This window comes from Lagopus leucura, unplaced genomic scaffold (assembly GCF_019238085.1).
Source record: "Lagopus leucura isolate 7727_CA_CO unplaced genomic scaffold, USGS_WTPT01 Super-Scaffold_73, whole genome shotgun sequence".
NCBI lineage: Eukaryota > Metazoa > Chordata > Aves > Galliformes > Phasianidae > Lagopus > Lagopus leucura.
The window spans coordinates 51,184,842-51,208,733 of record NW_024962252.1 but is presented as its reverse complement, the minus strand read 5'-3'; the positions used below and the strand labels follow the sequence as shown (position 1 = coordinate 51,208,733).

At 39.7% G+C, this 23,892-nt stretch overlaps 1 protein-coding gene across 4 annotated transcripts in view; it reads left to right on the top strand.

The window, feature by feature from the left end:
- Nucleotides 1–23,892, top strand: part of HIVEP2 (HIVEP zinc finger 2) — a 126,119-nt gene that overhangs the window by 76,917 nt on the left and 25,310 nt on the right. For 3 of the 4 annotated variants that reach the window (XM_042879488.1, XM_042879478.1, XM_042879496.1), the window contains one exon: nt 23,216–23,260. The gene's annotated coding sequence lies outside the window, so the exon portion shown is untranslated. Of the gene's footprint in view, nt 1–10,190; nt 10,218–20,176; nt 20,241–23,215; nt 23,261–23,892 lie in introns of those variants that run through there. The other variant, XM_042879505.1, reaches the window with a different exon arrangement.

Here is a 23,892-nt window from a genome sequence, read left to right as displayed (position 1 = left end):
TGCAGGGCGATAGGAAGGCACGTTTCCCCTGAAGACAGGAGCATGCAATGTTGCCAAACCAGCAGTCCCGGGTGTCCTGCAGGGTATGATTCTCGCAGCAGAGAGTGATTGCACAAGCTGTGATGTGCAGGACTAGTCGCTCTATTTTGGCTGAGAATCCTTTGAGGATATTGGTCCTGATTCCCTACTGTCTGAAACCTTTTGCTATTTATACCTGGGTAAAGTGAATGCCTGGCGAGCATTAAATGCCACTACACTAGTGCTAAAGGAGCTGTTATCCACTTTGCCCAAATATAAATGACTATGCAAAAGGTGAAGCAAGTTCAAGGTCTCTCTTTTTGTTATAGCATTACCCCTAGATCCTGCTGCTCGTGGCTGAGTGTGTGAACAGGAGGCTGTGCTTCAGTGGGGTGGTTTGAGCTCAAGATGTGCAAATGCAGCAAGAAACAAGAGCACTCATTTCTTTTCCCACTATTAGTCAGAGAGAAAAACACGTTTCTTCTTCCCTGAGAAGAGTTGTGGGGCAAGACATTTATTTGCTAGTTTTCAGACAGTTTGAGGTAGAAGAAAGATACTTGGAAATATCTGGCAGAGGCAGAAATGGACACTGTGACTTGAAGTCTCCCTGCACTCAATGATGGGTAGTGTATTAACATGCCGTGCATTAGAAAGACAAAGTCCTTGAAATCCTCTGACACTGCAAGCTAGAGCTTTTAAACTAGAACAGAGACAGATAAGGATACTGTGAAGGAGAAATTCAGCATCACATATTGTAAAACTGAATCCTTAAAAAAACTTGGTACTTTTGGCAGTGTTTCATTTATTGTAAATAGAATCCATATATATTCATAGAAATTTTGAATAGAATATAGTGTTCTGCCATTTCTGTTATCTAAGCAAATATCTTGCTGGAGCAATTTAAAAACAGATCAGTTTCATAGCCAGCACTGCACCAATTTAATAATAATACTGACCCGTATTAGAGACTCTGAGCCAGATTCTGACAGCTGTAAACCTGCTGAAGACAGTAAAGACATTCATGAGTTTACCTAGCACAGTTAAGGACATCAGCATCTGGCTCTTTCTGAGTAGAGCTGCTTGTGAATCATATTCTGCCATATCGTGCCATGCACACTACTGTGGAAAGACCATTTTGAAAAGCAAGAGATACAAATCATATGGAATAGCAGGCATTGAAGGATTCCTCCTCTGTAATACCTAAATAAACCTCCATTTATGTACCTATCCATTTTCTTTAAATAACCTACCTTTTGTTGCAGATAGGACACCACAATGTTATTAACACTGAACCACACCTGGTGGGATTGTTTTTACATAACTTCTAGTACATGTATATACCTTTTCACATGCACATTTCCCTCTGTCTAAATGCATCTTGAAATTACACTTGCAAGGCCTATAGCTTCAACGCAGACACGGGGTGAACAACTGCAGCTTTAAATTTGCTGATGACAAATATGCAGAATTAATTTAACATGGGATGGAGTGTCATAACGCTAAATTAAACTTTTCAAAATGTAAACAAGCAACTTTTGTGTTATGTAGGTCTTTAAAAGTTATCCTGTTGCTGTGCTCTTATCAGAAATTTGAAGAACTTAAGTTTTTGAAGATACATGTTTTCCACTTCAGTGTGCAAATCTGTGTTGGAGGATTCTTTTGCTCATAGATACTTTGCTAAGTTCCAAGGCTGCAAAGTTTTAGCCAGCTGGGAATCTCAGATCTATGGTAGCAGTTATCTCCAGATGGCTGCTCTCCGTTTTGTACCAAGCCTTCAGCATCTCAGTGGCTGCATGTTCGGAATTATGAAGCACAGTATTCCAGTTGTATTTGCCAGAAAACATACAGAGCATTGTGTGATAAGCTGTGACGTGGTATAACACGAAGAAGAGGTGAGAAATAAAGTGTGGGGGGAGAAGAGGAAAAAGGGAAAGAGTAGAACAGGAGAGGAAGGAAGACACAGCAAGAAAAGTTTGTCTGTGTAATGAATTTGGTCTGACTGGCAAATACAATCTGACTTGTGAATTTAATTGAATTTGATCCAAGAAAGACACAGCTGAGTGATCTGTAGGAAGAAATATTTTCCTAGAAGTATGCAACTCCAAACTGTATAAATTCTTCCACTGATCGTAAAATGTTTGTGTACCACTAAAACTGTGCCTATACTTCTGAAGAAAAAGTGGTGTGTTGTGATATTCAACTGAAGAATAACAAAAAAAAGTCATTGAGTGTTGAGTATTGGAAGAAGAAAAACTATATAATTTCAAGTTGGCAATGAACACGAGTGATAAGGACAGTTAATCATTTCTGGTGCAGCTGTTTCCTGACATTTCTGCAAAATGTTGTGGAAAAAATAATGAAGGTTCATTCAGTAATGGTTTCAAGCTTGGCTAGTGGAAAATATGACAGTATTTCCATCATCAATTAAAAGCAAGCAATGCTTTTTTTTTTTTTTTATTTTTTTTTTTTTTTTTTTTTTTCTGTAGGGGAAGTGGTATGCAGTTTGTGCTACACAGGAAATTGTAGACTTGAGAGCAGCTGTGTGATAGCAATAGGTATGCTGAGAATATGAAGAAGAGCCTGGGCCCATTTCTCTTACCACACGTGCTTTAGTGCAGTAGAGCTCTCTCTGCTAGATACTGGAAAAGACAACTTGCATAGCATGACACTATCTATCTAGCATGTGGGGTATTCCTTCAGACAGCTGGCTGAAAATAAACGTCCTTCATGCCACTTCAGTAAAAAAGGATGTATCAGTAAAATTTTCACTGTGACTGTATTTTATTACTACGGGGTCCTGAAGGTGCAACTCATTTTGGTGTAGAGGCGGGATTTTTTTAACCAATCTCAGTAATTTCACTTCAGAGTATATCATTTTTGCAGCCATGCAGCACATCTTAGTGAGCACGTGTTGTTGCTGTGCTCCTTCTGTGCAGAGCAGCAGTAAACCTGATGTAACAGGCTGGCCATTTTGCAATTTGGAGCAGTGAGGAACCCGTGGGATTCGTGCAGTATAGACAAGGGGCTGTCCAAGCATGTGAACTCAGTGTGTAGTGTTGCATATAGCCAAGAAAGCATGCAGTTTTGAAACACGAGTGTGGCCTGAGGGCACATTCACAGCACAGATCAGCATAGCTGAAGGTCACTGTAGCAGCTGAGCAGTGGCCTGTGTCCATTCCCTCACCTCACAGCCTACAATGGCAGGCAGGCAGCTGCTTCTGCTCCAAGCTCATGATGTCCCAGCTCCTGCACATAGCTCAGTGTTGGGGTTGCTGGATCACTCTTCTGTTGGATAGCCTGCGTAGGCCAGAAGGTAGTCAGGAATGAAGCAAGATATACTGTTGTAAGTAAGGAAGATGAGTCCAAGATTTCCACTTGAATTCACTTTTTTTTCTTCTCCCAAAGGGATCTATGTTTTATCTGGAGTTAAAAATACATTGGTGTGGAAATACAGGGCTTGCGTAGAATTACTGTAAATCACTTTAGAAGTTTAGGTGAATGACTTAGGGACTCAGTACCTCTATCTGGACTGCCTGCTCTAACAGATTTTGTCTTCCTCTGACTTGCTGAGATACTTCCAGCCTAGCCGTAAATATGATCTCCAGCCTGTTTACACAATATGATGATTCATGCTAAAGTGATTGATAGAAAATACGTTATAGTGAATGGTTTATCCTTTTCTAATATCCCTCTGTAAAGAAGATTCTTACTTAGTGCTCTTAATGCAAATTTAGCAGACCCTTAGCAAGTTCACTAAAAATGTTTGTCTTTCTCCTTGTAATGCTATCTATGAAGTGTGTAGTCCTGACTGACTGGTTTAGGCTGCTGTAAAACAAAAGTGATGGAGTTGCATCCATGATTTAGGTGTATTCATATAATAATGTAAAAGGTGCAGGTTCCCTGTATTTGGTGCAGTCAAGCTCTAAGGAGCTTTGTTTAAGGCTTTCCCACTCCTGCAATCCCTTGTGTTAGTGAAAATTTTGCTGAAATCAGCAGCAGCTTTACCAGCATCACAGCATTAAGGACAGCTTATGCATAAGAGCCTGCATTTAATCTTGATTTGGGACATTAAAATATCAGGCCTTCAAGCATCCTTCCACATGCTTGTCTGTAATTAGGTGAGTACTGTGGCTGCAAGTCAATACGCTGTTGTACTTGCAGTGAGACTGCTTGTACGCTTTGGTGTTTGCATGGGAGGAAGGGAAAGATGAGGGTTCCAGTCCATCAGTTTATCTGATGGGGGTGCAGCAGAGAAGAGCTGCTTTTAAACTTCTCAGCATGAGAGCTATGCCTACAGCTGTGGAGGAACTTCCCATCAAAGCAGGTTGTCAATTGAAAGAGGAATTTCCATAGGAACAAGTTGTCCACTGCAAAATTTCTGCCTTTTTTTTTTTTTTTTTTTTTTTTTCTGCATTTTTCTGCATTTTTTGCTTTTGTTCTCTCATGGAAATCTGTGAATGAACTACTTCCCCTTGAGTCACCTTAATCCATGAAGAAGATGCTAGGTGAGCTGAATTGTGCTAACATGGCTTCAGCTGTCATTAAGTTGTATCTGTATATTACTCCTTCTCATCTCATGGCAAATGACAATACAGAAACTTAATGCTTTAAAAGTTCCCATTGGCAGATGACCTTGACAGGCCTACGTGTCCCACTGTATATTTGAACCACCCTGGTGAAAACATCTACTCACTACTAACAAAGCAACGTCTTGATGAAACAGGTTAAAAAATTGAGTCTGCAGTCCCTGGGACTTGCACTGCCTGCCTGTCAGCTTGTATTTTTGCTGCTCAACAGTCAGTCTCACAATTTTTTCTATATTTTTAACCAGTTATTTAAATTGTCTACAGTGGTTGTAAAACTCTTGGATCCATTTGAGATTAATGGGGAATGAAAAGTAAGTACATTCAAGTAACTGTAAAATTGGCTAAGGTCACACGATCAAAGTGCTTGAAGGACACCTACACGATTCTTGCTTTATTGCTCTATCTGTCCCTACAGAAGGCAGCTGGATAATAGCTAGGACGTTACTAGAGATGACTGGACACCTGGTGCTGAGCATGTGGGAAGGGAGGGGAATGCAGCTGACACCAAGGTGTTCATTGAATCACACAGTGACCTCTTATGGATGAAAGTTAAAATAATGAATGCATATATCACAAATATTACTTGTACTTTTTAAAATAACCCTTTGAATAGTTAATCAAGTTTTGTAATAGATGCTGTATTCTCTTTATGGTACCGTGTCTCCAGACTTACTAAACTTTTTCTCACTGTCTCTCACTGGTTCTTCATCCTACTTTCTATATAGACATGCTGCCAATCCTACTGAAAGCACCAAACCTTTTGACTATATTGCACAGTGACAATCCTACAGATTTACTGATCGTGGCAGGTGGCATTCACAGAACATTAGTCCCTGCTGTCCTCAAAGACAGCATGTCCCACAGAAGGAGAGCATGCTGTGTGACAGCTACTGCATGGGAGGAAGCTCTGTCTACATGAGAATGGAGGCTGGCAGAGCTTTCTCCACCTCATGTACACAGGAAGCAGCATGGCAGATGTCTGACGTTCCTTCAGGCAATCTCCCCTGTGCTTCTCAGAAATACATGGGAACTATGGTTAAACCTTACAGTCTAACCTTTTGCTTGCACAGGTACCAAAGAGGAGCTAAGTAACTTTAAACCATTAGCTCAGTTTTAAGTATCTCTTCTGTGGGATGAAGGGCAGTTGACTCTTAACCATGTTATATCTTCCAAATGAATGACTCAGAGCAAAAGTCCCATGCTACCCCTTCCCCGAGCAAAGCATGGTGCCAGTGCAGCTAATGAAATGAGAAGTGCAAGAGACCTCCCTAGCTCCTTATTCTGCTCCTCTCATAGGACTCTTTTTGTTTCTCTTGCTCTTTCACTCTGTGGTTTTGCCATTGTAATTTTAACTAGGTGGCCTGAATCAGATTTCTGAGTGTCAGCCACCAACAGCCCTGTTCTCACCTGAGGTTGCTCGGTAGCATCTGTGCCCCTGAGCCCTTCTGCTTCCCCCTGCTCAGCAGCCCCAGCTGGAGACAAAGGAGTCAGGCCTGAAATTAGTTGCTCTATACAGTCTGGCTGCTTATTTAAATATATAAAAAAATGCCTTTGGCAGATAACTGTATAATTCTTTAGCATTCAAGACAAAGTCAAATACACTTTCCATACTAACAGCTAAGACTTAACTGTAGCTGAAAAGCTGAATGTGGTTTCAAAGATAGATAATATGTGTGTGATAACACCATTTCTATCTACCCTCTCATTGGGGAAAAAAAATACCCAAAACTTTTCTTACTTTTCGCCCACTGTATTAGGTAAAATGTTCTGCAGTGGTAACTAAAACTGGAGTTTTCATTCACCTGTTAGAATTTAAAGACTGAAAGAATGATCATAGAAGTTATTCAGACCATTCTATTATTTAAGTAATAATTTTAAAAAAAGCATTTAGTAAAACCCACATTGGCAACAATCAGTTGTACTTTGTGGTTGCATTGCAAAAGCTACAAATGTCCTCAGTTCTAAATTTAAGATAGACAGAAATTGTTCTGTTTAGCATGTGCTAAAATTATCCAACACACAAATACTTAGGGGAAGTGTAAAAATTAAATCCCAGTTTTTAAAAGGGCAGCTTAAAGAGGAAAGAAGTATTAAATAAGTGCCATCTCAGTAAAAATTTTACCAAACACAGGGAAGATTCATACACTTCATGTCTTTGTTATAAGATTCTCGGAGAAAACACTCCCACTCAGATAGAAATTCACTGTAAACAGCACTCTTGCTGTTGTGGTTGGTGTACTTTTGAGGATGCAGTAGCTCTTAGAAGGAGCAGGGTGCGTTGTGTAATCCTGTGACCTTATGTTGCATAGACACTTCCAGTTTTGGAATGTGAAACGTCTGAAACTGGGAGTGGGTGGACGAGAGGTGGAGCCAGCCAGGAGCCTGGGTGGCTGTGAGTCTGAGAAACTCTTCTGCTGGTGAGCAGTGCTGATCTGCTAAGTGTATGGCCAAAGCCCTGAATATTGCTGTATCAAACCAGTAAACAAAATCGAGTTGCAAATTGCCACGAAGCTATGGGGTGATATTTTGGAAGTTGAGCTTTTAAAACTTGGTTGAAAACAAAGCTGAATTCTTTCAGACCTGAAACCACAGCCTCTCAAAATGCGTCAGAGACTCTTGATGCTGCAGCAAGGTCAGCTTCTCTTCCCCCCACACCTGTGAGTCAGGACAACTCTATTAAAGGAAGCTTTTATTGGAAGCTGTGAATAGAGAGGTAGACAACATGCAGTTGTTGAGGTCTCAGTAGAAAAGCATTTGGATCTTGTACCTACATAGATGGTCACCAACAGGAAGAAGAATACTATTCTGGAAAACAGAGGGACACTGAGGAAAAGCTAATGTATAAGCAGAGGTAGGTTTGTCTGATTTCACCTTCTCTCTAGTTAAAGCTAGAATTCAGAGTCCACACATGCTGGTGTTGTATCCATTTCTCATGGGGAACAAAGGCTAAATCTTCTCTGAGTTAGATGTCCTCAGTGTTTACCCACCATGCTTTCTGTACCTACATGTTGTGCTGAAAGTTACAGGAAAATAATCTTAGAGCAGCTCAGCTGACTGTAGAGAAAAAAGAAAAGAAGAACGGGAAGGATTAGACAAAGTATTGGTGGGAATTTCAGAAACATGAGCTTGATTCTCAGGTAGTGTAGTGCAGGTACTTTTTGAAGTTGAAACTTGCTATTGTTCAATCACGCGCTTACTATTTCCTTTGCTATAAATCCAGACCTGCTCATGGGTGAGTCAACCATAATGGGGCTTAAAAATGTCAGTGAACAATGTTGTCCCGTTTATATTAATTATCCTATAAGTTTTTCGTTGTTGTTCGTTATTGCTCTATTAGCTGGACTGCTCTAGCAGAGTGTTAGCATAGGTAAAGAACCTGTAAAAAGCGTTGTTGTAACAACTGGGCCCTCTGGTTCTACATGTGATCTCCTTTTAATGCTGGTGGGTGCTCCCTGCTTACAGAACTTACTTCCACCAAAGAAAAAATATCTTGCAACACTGAAAAAAAAGCACATCTAGAACTAATTTATAGTGCCTGTATTTTTATTGATTCCATGTGAGATTGCTAGCAGAAGGAAAGAGATCCAGCTGCAGTTATTTAATTCATGACCTGTCAGAAAAACAGGTTTTGGTTTCCAGTCCTGATGAGCACCTTGGGTGAAAGGCAGAACATGGTCCTGGCTGTGCAAAGAGCTGAACTCCCTGAACCCTCTGCACAGTTGGTAGAGCTGAATTTGAGCAGTTTTCCTGAGAGTGCCCCATGTGGAGTTTTCCACTATCTTGAGGGTTTGCATTATACTGCTTTGATCCACTTTTCCATTTCACTAATGGAATATTTCTGTTAACTTTCCCACAAGCTGATTCAAGCTCTTTTTTTTTTTTTTAAAGTTACTCTTCTTTGCACCTTTAAATTTTCCTTTGTTTTTGTGTGTGTTGCATTTTATGAGCAGCCCCAGAAATGCCTTTTATCTAGAAATGTAAATAACCTCATATCTGAAAAAGTGTAAACCAACAAGGTGGTGTCCCTGCTTGCCAAACGTTCTTCAGCAAACACTCAGGCAAAGAGACCTCTCTATGCAGGTACAGCTGAGCCTATATGTGAGTGTATTCATGTATGGAATGTGAGTTTGAGTGAATAAGCTTCTTTTGCAGGCTTACTGAGGCAGGTATCTGCTTGAAATGACATTTATGTTTTCCATTCAGAATGCATCCAGTCTAAAGATGGTTGGGAAGCAAAAGAAACAGAAATACATGTTCCTTAAGTGTAAAACAATAGTTTATGTATGATGAGCAGAGAAGGGAGTGGAAAAACTGACCCAAGCACAGCAGCATGGAGGCACAGCAGGAGGGGCACAGAGCTGCACTTGTGGACCCTGCAACTGGCAAAAGAAGCTCTATTAGCTGCCACAGACCTTTTAGTGTAATTCAGCAAACTGTTTCCCCACAGGATGAGACATAATGGTGCTTCCCATGTGATTTGCCTGGGAGCCTCCTGTCCAAACCTAGTCTGAGCAGCTGCTTTTGGTCTTTGCGCAGCCTTCCTCTTCTGGCCTTTTTCAGGTCTTTCCCTGCCCTTTGCACCTGCAATCAGGCTGCAGGATAGCAAAATAACTACTGGCATCTGCTGGATCTTGTGTCAGACAAAGTCACTTGGTTCATACAGGTCCTGTCCTTACTACTTTTGCTAAGCAGGTTTACATAGAATATTAAAATCCAAATCCTGTCTTAAAATTAGGTATGCCATCCTTGAACAAATCAGTGAGAAAAATAAATTGCTATCCTGAAGAAAGCTATAAAGAAAAGTAACACACTGACAGCATCTTTGCTTTTAAGTTTTGCTGATCAGGAATCAGTGGCTGAGTACTGGATCTACCATCTGTAGCAGTCCTGCAGTCAAATACTCCAACTTATGAGGGTACGAACAGCAACTCCTGTAGCTTGGTGTAATGAACCAGCAGCTCTTAGCTGGTGCAAGCAGAGCCAATTAGACTCTGCTGTAACAGTAGTGTTTATTATGCAATTGTATCCCAGGGTTTGGGGTTGTTTTACTCAAGCACATCTTGCTAATCCACAATTAAAATAGCATCTTTATCTCACACTTTGAGGTTGAGAAAAGGCTTTGGAAGATTTCAGTAGCTCTTCTAATGAGCTTGGTGGATGAACAAAATCAAAGAAGGACCTTTTGTTGCAGCAGTTGGGCCATGGGAGAGACAGCTGGCTTCTTCATTACAGCAAACATGTAGGTGGCTCTTCTCATGTTCTAAGATCGGAGCTGTGACTTTCCTGACACCTTTTGTTGCAGACTGTGCAGGCTTGTGTCAGCTGTGCTGCATGCAGCACCTGACAACAGTTGACCCTTTTCCTCTCAACTGCTTTGAATTAACAGGTTACATTTTCCTGGCAGGATCAGGCCTGAGTGGTGAAGTTGCCCTGGGTTCTGGCAATTTAAAATGTGCAATTTTTTACACTTGTTTGATTGTGGTGTTGATGGCTCATTTTTACCTGTACTTTCTGTTTGGTATATTAGTTTCCAGCGGCCTTTCCTGTTGGTTCTTATGCAGCTCTGAGGGAAGAAACAGAGGAGAGCTGAGTGCAATTTGAAGGATGATCGGGGTAAGATCAGCTCTTGAAACCCAAGTCAAGTTAATGATGAAACCTGAGTTTTGTTAATGATACAGTGTAATTATTACTGCAGGCAGGGCAGATACCTCCTATTTCTCGTCTTTTCACTTGTGGGTCCTATCTGACCTAACTCCTTGGCCTTCCTGCCCCAGTCTCGGGTCTGAACAAGGACCCAAACTTGCAGCCCCGACAGAACAGTGTCCACAGATCTCAATGGGGCACATGGGCCAAGAGAAAGTGTGAGTCATCAGCAGATGTACTGTTGGTAGGCTGCCTCTATCACTTGCAGCTGGGAGATGCTGGGCCTGATCAGGGAGGTGGCACAGAGCTGGGTGTGCATTCTGGGTGGGTAAGTGGAAGGAAGCGGAGCTGGTGAAAGTGACGCTGCACAGGGGCAGCCGGAGGCGGCTGCGGCAGGAAGAACACCTGCGGCAGCATGCAGGGAGATGCGAGATAGCGTGGCCCCTCCTCACCTAGCAGCTTCTCGTGCCACCTCCCCATAGCTCCTGTCACCTCCTCCTCTGCTCTTCCTTGCTGGGGCATGTTGCAGCAACCACCTCCATTTGCTGTCATGGCCTATGCCCGCCATCGGTGCAAGAGCAACTGAGCTCTTATTGCTCCATGGAGACCCCAGCCCTGCACAGTGCAGGGAGCTGCTGTGCCATCCGCTTGCATAGGCCAAAGCGAGGGAGTTATTTACACTCAGGAAAACACCTACAGTTCAAACATTGGCTGATGGAGAAAATCCATGGCAGGAACTTATCAAAAAGAAAAATATCACCATATCTTGTTTTACTTCTCCTCTCTACCGTGCCTGTGTCATGACTGTTGCACGTTACGCTGAAAGCAGAACGTTTTCCTACGTTTGAACATCCAGTGTGTGGGCTCTGTAATAATCCAGCAGAGCCTCAGCCTGACTCAGTCAGCGGAGTAGGGAAGAAGGCAATCTGGTAGCCCAGGAGGCCTGGGAGACAGGTGGCATATTACAGGACATGGCCCCACCATCCCACCAGATCTGCATGAGCCTTCACTGCCATCTGAAGCTGCAACTCCATGCCCTGCTCCTCCTTGATCTAGGGCTGGATTCCCCAGGTGCCGGGACTGATCCAACTGAGAACAACATGGTCCTAATTTCCCCCAGGTCATTTCTGAGTTAGCTTGTTTCTTGGTTTCGGTTTCTCGGTTTCGGTTTGAATTAGGCTGTTCATTTTATCCTTTGTACATTTTTCTCCTTTTCATCTTCAAATTGGTAAAGTATTGAAAAGGTGATGTGTTACTCTTATTTAAACTTTTTTTTTTCCCCTCCAAATCTAGGTGGGGGCAGTAGGGTTAGGTTCCAATCACTTTGCTTTAACCATTATAATTTAGGAGTTCCATCATGGTCTTGAGTATGTGGTCTTGTCTCTTATTAACTTAATATAAACGTACTGTCAGAGTATTGTCTTCAGTATTTAAACCCACTAATAATTATTTTTACATTAATATTTCCTATAATAGAAAAAATATTGCACTTAATTTCAGATGAAAATTAAATTGTCTGAAGAATAATGGCATCAACTGATTTATCTTGCATCTCACTGTTTATCTATTCTAGTAAAAAATCAGTGACTATTAAATTTACTGCTGAGGCATAGGATTAAAAAGCAAAACTGTGATGCTGAACAAAGCATAGTATCAATGAGTATTAACCACAGCATGTCAAGAAAATATTATGCTCTCATCAACTTAATGTTAAAATTATTATCTTGTTAACTTCAATACCATTTTTTAAAAAATTTAAAATAAGAACAAAATAAAAATTGTAATGCCAGAATATCATTTTAATTGACTGTTGCATGTGAAGTTGGCAGTGTGTTACAGTTTTTCCTGTTGTAAATGAGAAGGGTCTGGTATGAACCTGTGCATTTTTGTTTAATCCCAGCTCCATAGTGATTGATGAGAGGTCTTTGGAGCCATGCAGGAAGAGTGAATAATAATGAAACAAAACCCTCATGTAAGCTCAAGCCAAAGGAGTCACAACATTAAATAGAAAAACCATAATTGTAGAAAAGACCATTTCCTTACACAGCTCAGAGAGAGCACTAGAAGGTTGGCACATACACTGCTTCCAGAAGTAATGTTGCTCTAATATGCTTTCAGCAGTTGCAGAAACTCTTAAGACAGCCTTTGAGGCCTGGCTTATCTTTCCTTTGAGTTAAGCTCATGTCGTGCTGAAGCATGAAGTCACCCTAGAATGGAGGTTGTTGAGTACTGTTACTGCCTTGTTGTGGAATGTCCTACAGCCGTTAAAACTGTGTAGGCTACAGGGATCCTCATACAGTCAGATATGGCACTGTGAGCAAGGGCTGCGAATGCCCAAGGTATGCTGGGGCTGCTTCTGGATGCATAGAGTGCCTTTGAGCTCCCATCTCCACTCCTCCGCACATGCCAGCTGTTGCCCTGATGGCAAACAGGTGCCATACGAACACTGCAGAGGTGCAGTCATTTAGTGCATGTCTTAGGGAATGAGAAATTCAGCTGTATGTTTGGAAGTGCTTCTTGATAATTTTCGTAAGATAATAAACTGTATCACTTGGCCAGATGATCATTTATACGCATGTCACTTTATTAAGCACTGTAGGAGTGCCTTAAATGGCAGTAAGTTATATTTACACCCTTTCTAATAGTTCCTCTGTGCTGATAAAAGGATGTAAACTGGCCTCAGAGTAGGAGAAACTTGCAGAATAGAGCTGTAAAACTCTGCCAACTGCTTCTCATTAGCATGAAGGCCTACATGTCTGCCTCTAGTGGAGCACAGCCATCTCTCAAGTGCACTGCAATTAGGCAGTGGGTCTGGCATGACATATTTCCACCTTTCTTCAGTTTCCAGAGCCTCATTCTGGTCCTTGGAGAAGTTTTCTGTGTGCTGGGCTGAAGGAGCTGTGCTGTAAACCTAATCATTGAAACACTTCAGATTAGAAGCAAAAATAAAAAATAACCTCCCACCTTCAGTTGTAAAATACTTTTATTTCTAGATCCATCTAGTATTCCGTCTTCAGTGGGGGCTCACAGATGTGCTGGCATGGCCACAGGTGTCTCAGCCATTGTGGAAGGGACAGTGGAACTTGGGGGAAGGTGGAGCTGCCCAACGTAGTATTGCATCAGTGCTGTTTTGAAGATTTGCAAGTAGTTGAAAATATGTTTGCTCCTTCTGTTTCGTAGTCCTGTTTGCTGAGTATGGATGCCTTAAGAACAAGCTCTTGCCCCTTTGCTACTGGATGTCAGGATGCAGTAGAAGTTCTACCCAATCTTTTCACATTTGATCTTTTGTTAATGTCAGTGAAAAGGGGACAGTTTCCAAACCTGAATCCCCCCCCCCCACCACCTTCTCAAGTTTCTCAAGTTATGTTTAGAAACAGGAAGCTGTTTTGCATAAAGGTAAGATTGTGTTTTTAACAAGTAAAGTTGGTGTTAGACTGGCTAAATATACCCACACAGTCATACCCAGTGGGTAGTCCTGGCTATTTTTAGGCTTTATTTTTGCCTCTCTTTATTTATTTTTTTTAGTGACACCTCCACTCTACCTTCAGCTTCTAGTGAGGCACCGCTTCCTGAGCCTGTATGAAACTTGCAATTACAGAAGGAGTCAATCTTGTCAGGTGTCATTTATCATACATCGCAGAGGGCTGATTTCAGCAAAGGAAGAACAAAGCTTAATAAAAAGAGAGAGAGAAGCATTCTTTTAATAATTTGCCCTTTGCAACAGCAGACCCTTATCTGATCACCCACGCTCATCTGGTGCTGACGCTGTACTTGCTTCATTAGTACCAGCTATTTTTACACCTTTTGTGTCTTTTGAGGAACTGTGTGGGCCTGCTGGCTTGTAATGATTCACCGTCTCCAAGTGAACAGGGTGTCCTCAAGTCTTGCAGGAGGGGTAGGAAGAAAGAAGTAGGGGGAAAGAGTTCAGTTGGGTAAGCAAGTTGGTTAAATGCCTGAGGTGACATGAGTGCCAAAATATTGCAGTTTAGTTTAGTGAAAATAATTTATGTACTTTTGGTTTGCAGCAGAAGCTTTCAGGTTAAGAGCTATGTAAAGGAGCATGTACTATTTAATCCACCTTAGTGTAACTTAGCAAAAATAAAGCCCTATATACTTGTGTATATACTCTATCTTCATGTTGATTATATTTCCTTTTGTCAGTAGTGTACAAGTTCCATTTGATACATAAGAACCCAACAGACTTCAGGGTCAAATCTTTAGCTGATCTCATTTACATTTCTGACACTGGAAAAGAGCTAAATTTGATGGAATGGATCAAGCATGATGCAGGGGGAGAACCCTGTAATGGTTGTTTGGAGGTTTCTGAAGCTGACCAGCAGTTGCTTTCCGTTTCTATACACCAGTAGCAGTGAATGTGGCCTCCTAAAAACCCTGCTGAGCTCTCTTTCAGCTGATGGCATTTTTTAAGGTTTTTGCTGTCCTTAGACTTCTGGGCAGGAGAGATTTGGTGCCCCGTTGTGACACTTTTGAGTACAGCGTCATGACTTTATCTTGCAGGCTTCCTTGGAGTTGTTTCAAAAGTTAGTACATATGAAACTTGGAGGAGCGGATTAAACTACAAATGCCCCATAGTACTGCTCTCTTGTCTAACCTCAAGTGGTATCAAGTCGTGAACCTCAACGGTCTTTCCCAGAAAAGCTGTGGTTTTTATTGTGTTGAGACCTTAACAGAGCTGTCAGCTTGGACTGTGCCTCAAGTATCAACCTGTGCCATAACAGACGCGTTACAAGTAGATTCTGGCAGTTTCGATTGAAAACTTTCTCAGCAGTGTTTACTCAAGAGAGTGGATGTCATGTTAATAAACAGAATTGATACATGTTCTGTAGAAAGAAAGCTAACTGCACAGAATGAAATATCGTATGTTCCAACAAAACACAGCATAAAATGTATGTAAATTTTGTTGAATTTTTTAAGAGGTGTTCTGATGCAATTGGATATTGTGCGTGCTGACTTCCAATGCTTCATACAATAAAAAGAAGAAAGTACTGTAAAAAATGGCCAGAGTAACTTAAAAGAGCATTTTTTAATTTTTTTTCTCCTGTTTAGCACCCTGAGGGTTTTAAGCAAAGCAGCATCCTTAAATGTGCAGGCTGGGTAATGTAAGTTGTATGACTGTTGCAGTGATCATAGTCTTTAGGCAGTGTTAAATGCTCAGATTCACTACTATAAAATGCCCGTACTGAGTCACTAGTCAAAACTGAACATTAGGGCTGCAGGATAGCAACTGCTGTGACACCTGTGGGATGTATAGAGCTTGGGGCTTAATATCTGGTCTTAGCTGAATTTTGAAAGGCTTCACGATAGAAATAAAACCGCCACGAAGGGCCCCCATTCTACTTTGGTTTCATATAATTGAAAAAAAATCAGTAGGAGCACACTACCAATGCTTTGTATGCATCTGTTTTTGTTTTGACATGTGGTTGACCACAGGGCTCAGTAAATAATAACAGGTTTTAAAATAAGTCTGTATAATAAGCTTAGTGTGAGTAAAAAACAAACACCAGATCAGGTACTATAAATGCCTTCATGTGTAATTCTTCCAGGGGTGAGTGCGTCCATCAGAGTCGGTGCCTTTGCCCATCCAAAGAAAGTGTTTGAAAGACCTTGATATTTTCATGTTAAATGCAAGTGGCTTCTCCTGACACAGTATGAAAGAAGGCTTAGCTGTCTGCAAATTCTACAGCAGTTGCATAATTAGTATTGCATAACTTCTAACTGAAAAAAAAACCTCACTTCCCAGAAAATTCAGCGATATTTTCCCTCTACAATGAAAATGCTAGGCCTGATATTTTTTATTTATATTTCTATTTGGTAGCACAGTATTAATTGCTTTGTCCATAAAAGTGATGCAATATTTACACAAATTGAGAATTTTTTCTTTTTCTTGGGAAAACTTGGGGAAAACCTTTGAGACACATTAGCAGGCTTTTACCAGCACTAGGCTCCTTTCCTCAGCTGCTGCTCAAGTCTGCAGTTCTTGTGTGAAAGTGAACACATGTCAAAATTTGCATGTAATTTCAGTTAGGAAAATTTTTGTATCTGACAACTTTATCTGAACTCTCCAGTGTCACTTCTTACTGTATATGGTATTTTTAAATCTAGAAATCTAGAAATGACTGCACAGCGTGTGCGTACTGGAATGTTGCCTTTTATATATACTTTATCTTCACAAGTGCTGTTAAATTCATAATTTGGTTAATCTGTCCTGTATTAATTCTCCTTTCTGATTAACACATTTTCTTGCGCTGAATTAAGAATAAGGTCTTCATTCTCATTAATGTCACCAGCTCTTGCAAGTGCACATGCTTTATTGCAATCTGGGTAGCCTCACATAGCATCATTGGTTTGTGTCTGAGTCTTTGCTTCTCGTAGCATTAAGGTGTTCAGCTATCTGGGACTTTGTAATGCCCACTTGTTTATGTAACAGTTTGAGGGCAACAGCAGGGCAAAAGCATTTTTCTCTTCTGCACTGCAGGCATGATGAAAAGGTTGTAATCCTACAAATAGTAATCAGAAACTATTTCACACTTTTTCAGTTTGGCATGGTACCCTCATTGTTCAATTGCTGTCGGTTGGAAGAAAGTGGGAGAGAGCTGATTTTCTGCTTCTTAAGGGAGCAGCTCAAGAATTACGAGCTCTTTTGTATCTTAGAACCTCTTCAGATAGTTATACATCATTTTTGTGTAGTTAGTTAGTAAATATTGTTTATTTACTACTTATCTCACCCCTGAGTGAAATTCATTCTTGTGCAGATTAAGCCCAATGAGATTATGCATTGTATCAAACTAACTTCAGTCATCAAAATGTTATTCATGAGGACTTTGAATATCAGCAGATGTTCAAAGAGATGTCAGCATCTCTTTCTGACAGTTCTCTGCATGGGAGCTGTTGTGGTGTGTCACTGTATGTTCTGATTCAAAAACAAATGGGGAAAAAAAAAGCAAAATGACAGTGCTATTTTGTGTTGCCTTCTGAATTTTAAATAATTCTGGAAGTTTGGGCTGTCAGATCTGCCATTTCTCTGCCATCACATTTGAAGTTCTACTTGGGAAACCATAGGTATTTTACCCATCCGTTTTTGTTTCTTAACTTTATCTCCAATGAATTAAGTAGCAGTGTGAACAGACTAGCAGTTTACATACTTCTTTTGTTTAGTTTCAAATCTGATTAATAACAATTATTTGCTTCTGTGTTGAGACAGATTCAATATGTACACAGCCAGACAAGGTAAGTTTTGTATGACACATTGAAGTTGAAGCACCTCTGACAAAATGCCATGTGCTCATCAAGGTTAGGCAACCAGAAGCAGAATATTTACCTATTCTATTAAAAGCAGTGGTCTCAGAAAGATCAATTAGCTCCTAACCAACTGACAAGATTGTTTGTCCTGTCAGCTGTTTTGACAACTCTTTGATAGCAGTTATTTGTTCAAGGAGATGAACTGTGATTAGTTTGGGAACTTGCAAATGTAAAAGAAGTGTTTAAGATGAATTTGGCTCCTGTATAGCTTTTTTTTTTTTTTTTTTTTTTTTTTTTCTTCTCTCCCTGCCCTCCCCTACTCCCCATTTTTTTTTATAGTCATCCTGTGGAAATAAGTCTGTGTTCAGTTCAGGACTTTGGCAATGTGAAAGCTTTTTTTATACATTTTTTCCATCCGGTAGTAATGTGTACATTATGTATGATGCTGAAACAGGAAATAGCGATGTTCTTAAGCGAGCAATCTGTGTCATTACAGTGAAAAGGTCAGTTTTAAGGCATTTCTGCTGTAGGGTTCTTCTGTGGCTTCTTAAAATATACACTCAACTTGAATTTTAAGTTTTTTTGGAGTGCCATTTTTCAATAGAAAGTGGCAATTTGAAATTACATTTGAGATACTTAACATAGCAATAAGTGAGTTCAGCTGTGCTCTGAGCATTTAGGACAAAAGCCAGCATCTCTTACAGAAAATCTGTTTTCTTACTAATATGTAATTGAAAATGTATTGCAGTGTGTATTATGAGCTTCTCTGTGGACATCTTAGAGGTGTTAGATTAGTTTATTTTCAGTTTGTAATAAATAACCTCAGATATTTAGTGTGTAGGATGATGAAGTTTAAACCTAAGCAATATCTGATTCTGTTTTTATGAGGAATAAGTCTGGCATTATGTCCTTGAATTTGATGCTCATTGATTCATATTAATACCAGGATAATGTAGAACAGCATTTGGCTCTTGCTTTGACTTGCTGTTGAAATAATTTGTCTCCTGTTAGTCACTCCAAGTCATATCTTATACATGGCCAAAGCACCCCGAAATCAAATGAAAGTCTCTTGCTTGATGCCTGAGTTTTCAGTAAGGTAGCCACAGAAGGGTTATATAGCAATGTGAAGATGAGCAAGGTAAAGCCTTCATATGAATGAAATAATCAATGCTACTACAATTAACTAAGAAGTGCTATTGTATACTGTTTCTCAACTTCGAGTATTATAGGATATTCCTTAAAATGGGAGCAAGATTTAGTGCAAACACAAATCAGGATTTGAGATTTTATACTGCTTCTAGATTTACATGCACAGATCCCATCCCCTGGAGACAGCAAGTACCAGTGACACAGATTGTGTGTTCATAGAAACTTGAGAATATAAGCCTGAAATTAATGTGCAGTTTCATAGAGCCATATATCCTGCACTTTATGCTTTTGTAACTGACCCTTCAGAGCCAGTCTCTTCAGCTCCTGAATTCTCAGGGAATTCATGAGCACGAGTATTTAGAAATGAAATTTAGAAATCTAACATAGAAATGAGTAACAGGTTGTGCACTATAGTTTCTTTTCAAGCAATTTTAGTACAGTTTCTTTGAATATTTAATAATAAATTCACAGTGTACTTGCTGAGCAGTATTTTTTTTATTTTTAATAGTACTTTTAAATGATGTTTAACAAATATTGTAAATAGTCATTCACCTGCCCAAATTTAAAAATGTGTGTTATTCTAAATGTTTCAGGGTATTTTAAGAACTCTGATTTTCTGTCTAATTTTGGAAAATGGCAATATATTCAATAAAATGCTGAAATCCAGAGGGCAGGCAGAATATCTGAGATGGAATTAAATGAACAAGTCAGAGTAGTGTCTTTAAGTGTGAAGAGGTAGTAGTGATTTCAATATAGAAAGTAGTAGATGAAAATAAATGCACCTAACCTGTTCTAAAAGGGCTGCCATGGAACTATGTGTGTAAATGTAAGTTTCATATTGCTGCAGCTAAAGTACAGGCATCTTTACATTCCTCAGTAAAGCAAGATTTTGCCAAGTGCCAGTGGTTGACAGAGGAATTTACAGTCATTCCTAGAGGTGTTTAAATTGACAGGTAGAAGGCAAGCTACAAAACCACAGTCAGAAGGGACCTCTGGCTAAGGATCTGAAAGTATGAAGAGAATCTCTCTGGATAGCCTTTTTACAAAGCTGGGTAATAGAAGAAGTGTTTCTTTTTCCTTATCTTTTTAGTAAGTGCAGGTCGAAGACTGAAGAAAATGATTTTACATCTTGATGAGATTGTCAAGTGTGGTGTCAAACAGTATAAAAAAAACTAGTATTCATTTATCTTTACTTCATTTGTGCAAAATGTCAAAGTATACCCAAGACTGCAGTCCTTTTGTTACCTTGCTACACTGCACAAGAAAACTCAGCCCACAAATGAATTTGTGACCTTGTACAGAAAGATAAATGTGTGTTTGTCTGGTTTTTTTTGGTCAAATCCTTTGCTCAGAGATGCACACCTACTACTGGTGGAAAGCTCTTTTGCAGATTGAGCTCATTGTAACTTCACCTAGGTAGAAGAAACTACAAATCTGTATTCTGGTAGGGTTCCCAAGCCTTTACTTTTTAATCTTTTTTTTTTTCTTTTCTTTTTTCTTCACTGCACTGTCCTTACCAGACAGCTCTGTGGGTATATCATTAGTGGAGCAGAAGGAAACACGGGATAGGATGGCAAGCCGAAGGTATGCTCTTCTTCTTCCCAAAAGGCCAAGTCAGTTTCATTCTCACTTGCAGGTGTGGAATAGCTCAGAGGTGGTCTGCTTCCTTTGTAAGGCTGACTGGCTGCTGGTCTCATCCCAGACATAAACTAAGCTTGGCTAATAAGGGTCTTGGCAGAGGTCTTTATGTGAGCATAGGGATTTTATAGGAGCCGCTGCAGAAGCTTGTCTCTACTAACTGGTGTCCTATAGAATATGAATTCCTCAGGGGCTAGTTACAGTGGTTTTAGTACAGCTTTGTCCTGGCAGAGATGGACAGGAAAGATTTAAAGCAAGGCTGGATCTGACCCTTACTCCTTACTCTAGAGTCAATATTTATTCTGTATGGTGCACTCAGGATTTAGCTGGGAAGACATAAGCTTCCAATTTGTTCACTTGCAAGAGCTGTAACATGAGCTACAAATTGAGAAGTAGTAAAAGTTGTATTTTGCCAAATTTTATTTTAAAGCTGTTTAGTGTAACCATTTTAATGATCTGGGAAAAAAAAAAAAAAAAAAAAAAAGGAAAAAAGGAAAAGGAAGAATCCTGGAGCTGGAGCTCTGTAGCCAACCAGATCTGTGTCTGTTGTACTTAGCTCAGAGGCACATTAGGAGCAGAAATGACAGAGTAATTCTCCTTCCTAGAAAGTTTTAAACGTCTTTATTTGGTTGGTCCATCTGACATAAATACAGTTCCCAGTTTCCCAGTAATGTCCTTGTGTTCAAAGTTGCAGAGAAGTGAAATGCCCTGGTTTGAGGCAGGCAGATAGTGCAGTCAGTGTGGTGGGAGATCTGGCCACCGGGCCACATTCCAATGGGAACCTGGCTTGGGCCAGTTCCAGGGAGGCCTTTGCAGCTGGTGGCAAACGATGTGCTCGGTGTAGCTCATGCACGCTGTCTGATCCCCATAGGTGGGCTCCTCTTGGCCACTGCAGTGAAGCCAAACGGCACCAAAAAGCATTAAAGAAAATGTGCATTTTTATCATCCTTAGTTCACTACTTTCGTCCTTAGTTCACTACTCTCAAATATGAAATTTCTGAAATATAGAGAGCTTCTGTCTGTTGAAGAATATATTCTTGATGACGAGCAATACTGAAAAGTGTATTTACAGTGTTTTCCAAAGGAGACACATTAATCAGTTGAAATTTGGAAGACTCTTGTTGGCTTAAGTTAGTCTGTGGATGCAGGAAGATGAGATAAAAGTTTGACTGGAAAAAAACAGACAGAATGCAAACTAGCTTTGCAGTGTGTTGGATTTCTCCAGTAAAACTTAGTCCTAGGAAAAAAAGAGAAATAATATTAAAACCATCTTTGACACAGGGTGGATAAGAGTTCAAACCAAACCAGAAATGACTTTGTTGATTCTGGTAAAGGATTTATTTTCCCCAGGAGAAAGACGTTGGCCAAACTTAAGCCATCAATAATCCCTGTAATTAGTGTGTACCTGTTTCATAGTGTAGGTTGAAAAATCATACAGAATGTTCTGAAAATAGTAAGGATCACCAAATAACTTGAACTCTGAAACTGAACTGGAATTGATGGAAGTGTACTAGCATAATCTTTTGTTCAAATAAAACTCTTGCTGTCTTGTTTCTGTGATTGGCAGATTTATTCTCTGAATATGTTCTTGGCAGTGGGAGCATGGAAGTGAAAGGATGTTTCCATCTTCTAGAAATTTTTTCTTCACCATTTGCAAAATTGCCTAATAAGGAAAAGAAGTACTTTTATTTGAAGATAGCTAGTAATTTTATGCTCTTTTGCATAGGAACATTCCCCCTTGTCCTTTTTAATTGCTAGTGGGTGGCACAGTAGTGATTCTCTTCTCTCCTCATGGATGGGGCTTTAACTAATATCCGTTTGTTCTTTGAAAATATTATTATGTAAAAGTATTAATCACTTATTGTGATTACAGAGAACTAAAATACCTTTTTACTTTTGATGAGTTTCTTATTTTATTTATCTTACTATTTTATCATCTGTTGGTTTTATTCAGTGGAGAAGGAATAAGTATTTTAGCTGTTTTTCTCACAGTCTTACCAGAGGTTATTACACTAACCCACATCCCTTCCTCTGCCACTAATAATACCTCAGGTATTTCTAAAGATCTCTTAAAATAAATGAAAGTACTCTAGATTTTGACCTAAATAAAACCGCTGAAGAAAACTAATAAATACTGCTTTTGTTATCCAAATTGAACAAACATCCTTTTTTAACAAAACAAATTCTGTTTTTGAATTTGAAATTGGATTTGTTGAAAACTGCATGGGAGAATCCTCCTTGTACTGCAAGGGAGAACTGATCCTTCAGCCAAGCCAGACACCAGTCAGTTCTCCTTTTTTGGGTGTGGTCTTTTCTGTAATGCATCATCCTGCAGTCAGATGATGGTCAGACAGGTGGCAAATTACAGCAGGTACAGAAGTCTTTTCAATACGCACTTGGTTTGTAGGTTTCTCTTTTGAGGAGGCAGCCATATGTTCTTGAGCCGTCTCTCACTGATATTAACTGAATTGAGATACTGCATTTCACTACTTGTCTTGTACCTTCATGGTGACAACTTGGCTGGGATTTCATCCTGGTCCCTGAAACATTTAATGAGTAGCCTGGAAGGCCTGAAAGTATTAGCTGGAAAGAGCTATTGAAAGGGGATTTGTCAATAGGATTCAAGGATAATCCAGGCTTAGCAAGGGTGTAGGAATGAAGAGTGGCATTGGGCATCTCTATTTCTACAGATTCAAGAAGGTTAGAGTGCTCCAGTTTAGAAGCTGTCCTTAAAAGGCTCTTAAAAAGGTTCATGCTCATATTCTGCAAAAGGTACTGGCTCAGACCTCTGAGATGCAATATTTTTTCCAGGAGATGGATGAATGAAGTTTTCAGGCCTTTACTGTAAATAATAGAAAACTTTCTTCAGCGTTTATACTTAATATCAGTAATTTCTTATGATTGTATTTTTTTTTCTACAGGAAATCTGAAGATAGTCATGCCTATTAGCTGCCTACAAGATGCAGGTAATTGTTTTTACCAGAAAAAGGCATATATTTTCGTTCCCTCTGAGTTTTCCTGCACTTCTCTAATATTTCTTCAAGCTCAATTCAGTTTTTCCACTGGAGGAATTAAAAATATTCCAGTATCTCTAATACTGTGTTGTTGGGTTTTTTTTAACCTTTTTTCTCACTTCTTCAAAATCTTGACTGTCTTTATAATTTCCACTGTTTCATCCATAAAATATCCTCTTCGGATAATATGGAAGCTTATGTTGTTCTTCAAAAATTCAAATGCTGTACTTGTCTGTGAAATTTATACTGCTGAGTTTTCTGCTTTGTAATAGAACTTTGGAATCACATTGCATGTAAGCATAAAGCCTGCATACATAGCTAGATGGAAATGTTTCAGTGTGGAAACTTAAAAGACTGAAGTCACTTAAAAACAGTCACAGCTTGTTTCTCCAATGTGTGTTTTACCTCTAGCAAGACATTTTCACTAAAATTTAATATAATGGTCAGAAAATGAAGATGTGGAAATGTATCAATACTACTGTGTTCAGAATACTTAGTTTGTGTAGCTTTTGACTGATTAAAAGCAGTTAAAAAAAGGATCAACTCTTCCTTGTAAAATGAGCTACATGATCTAAGCTGAGAAG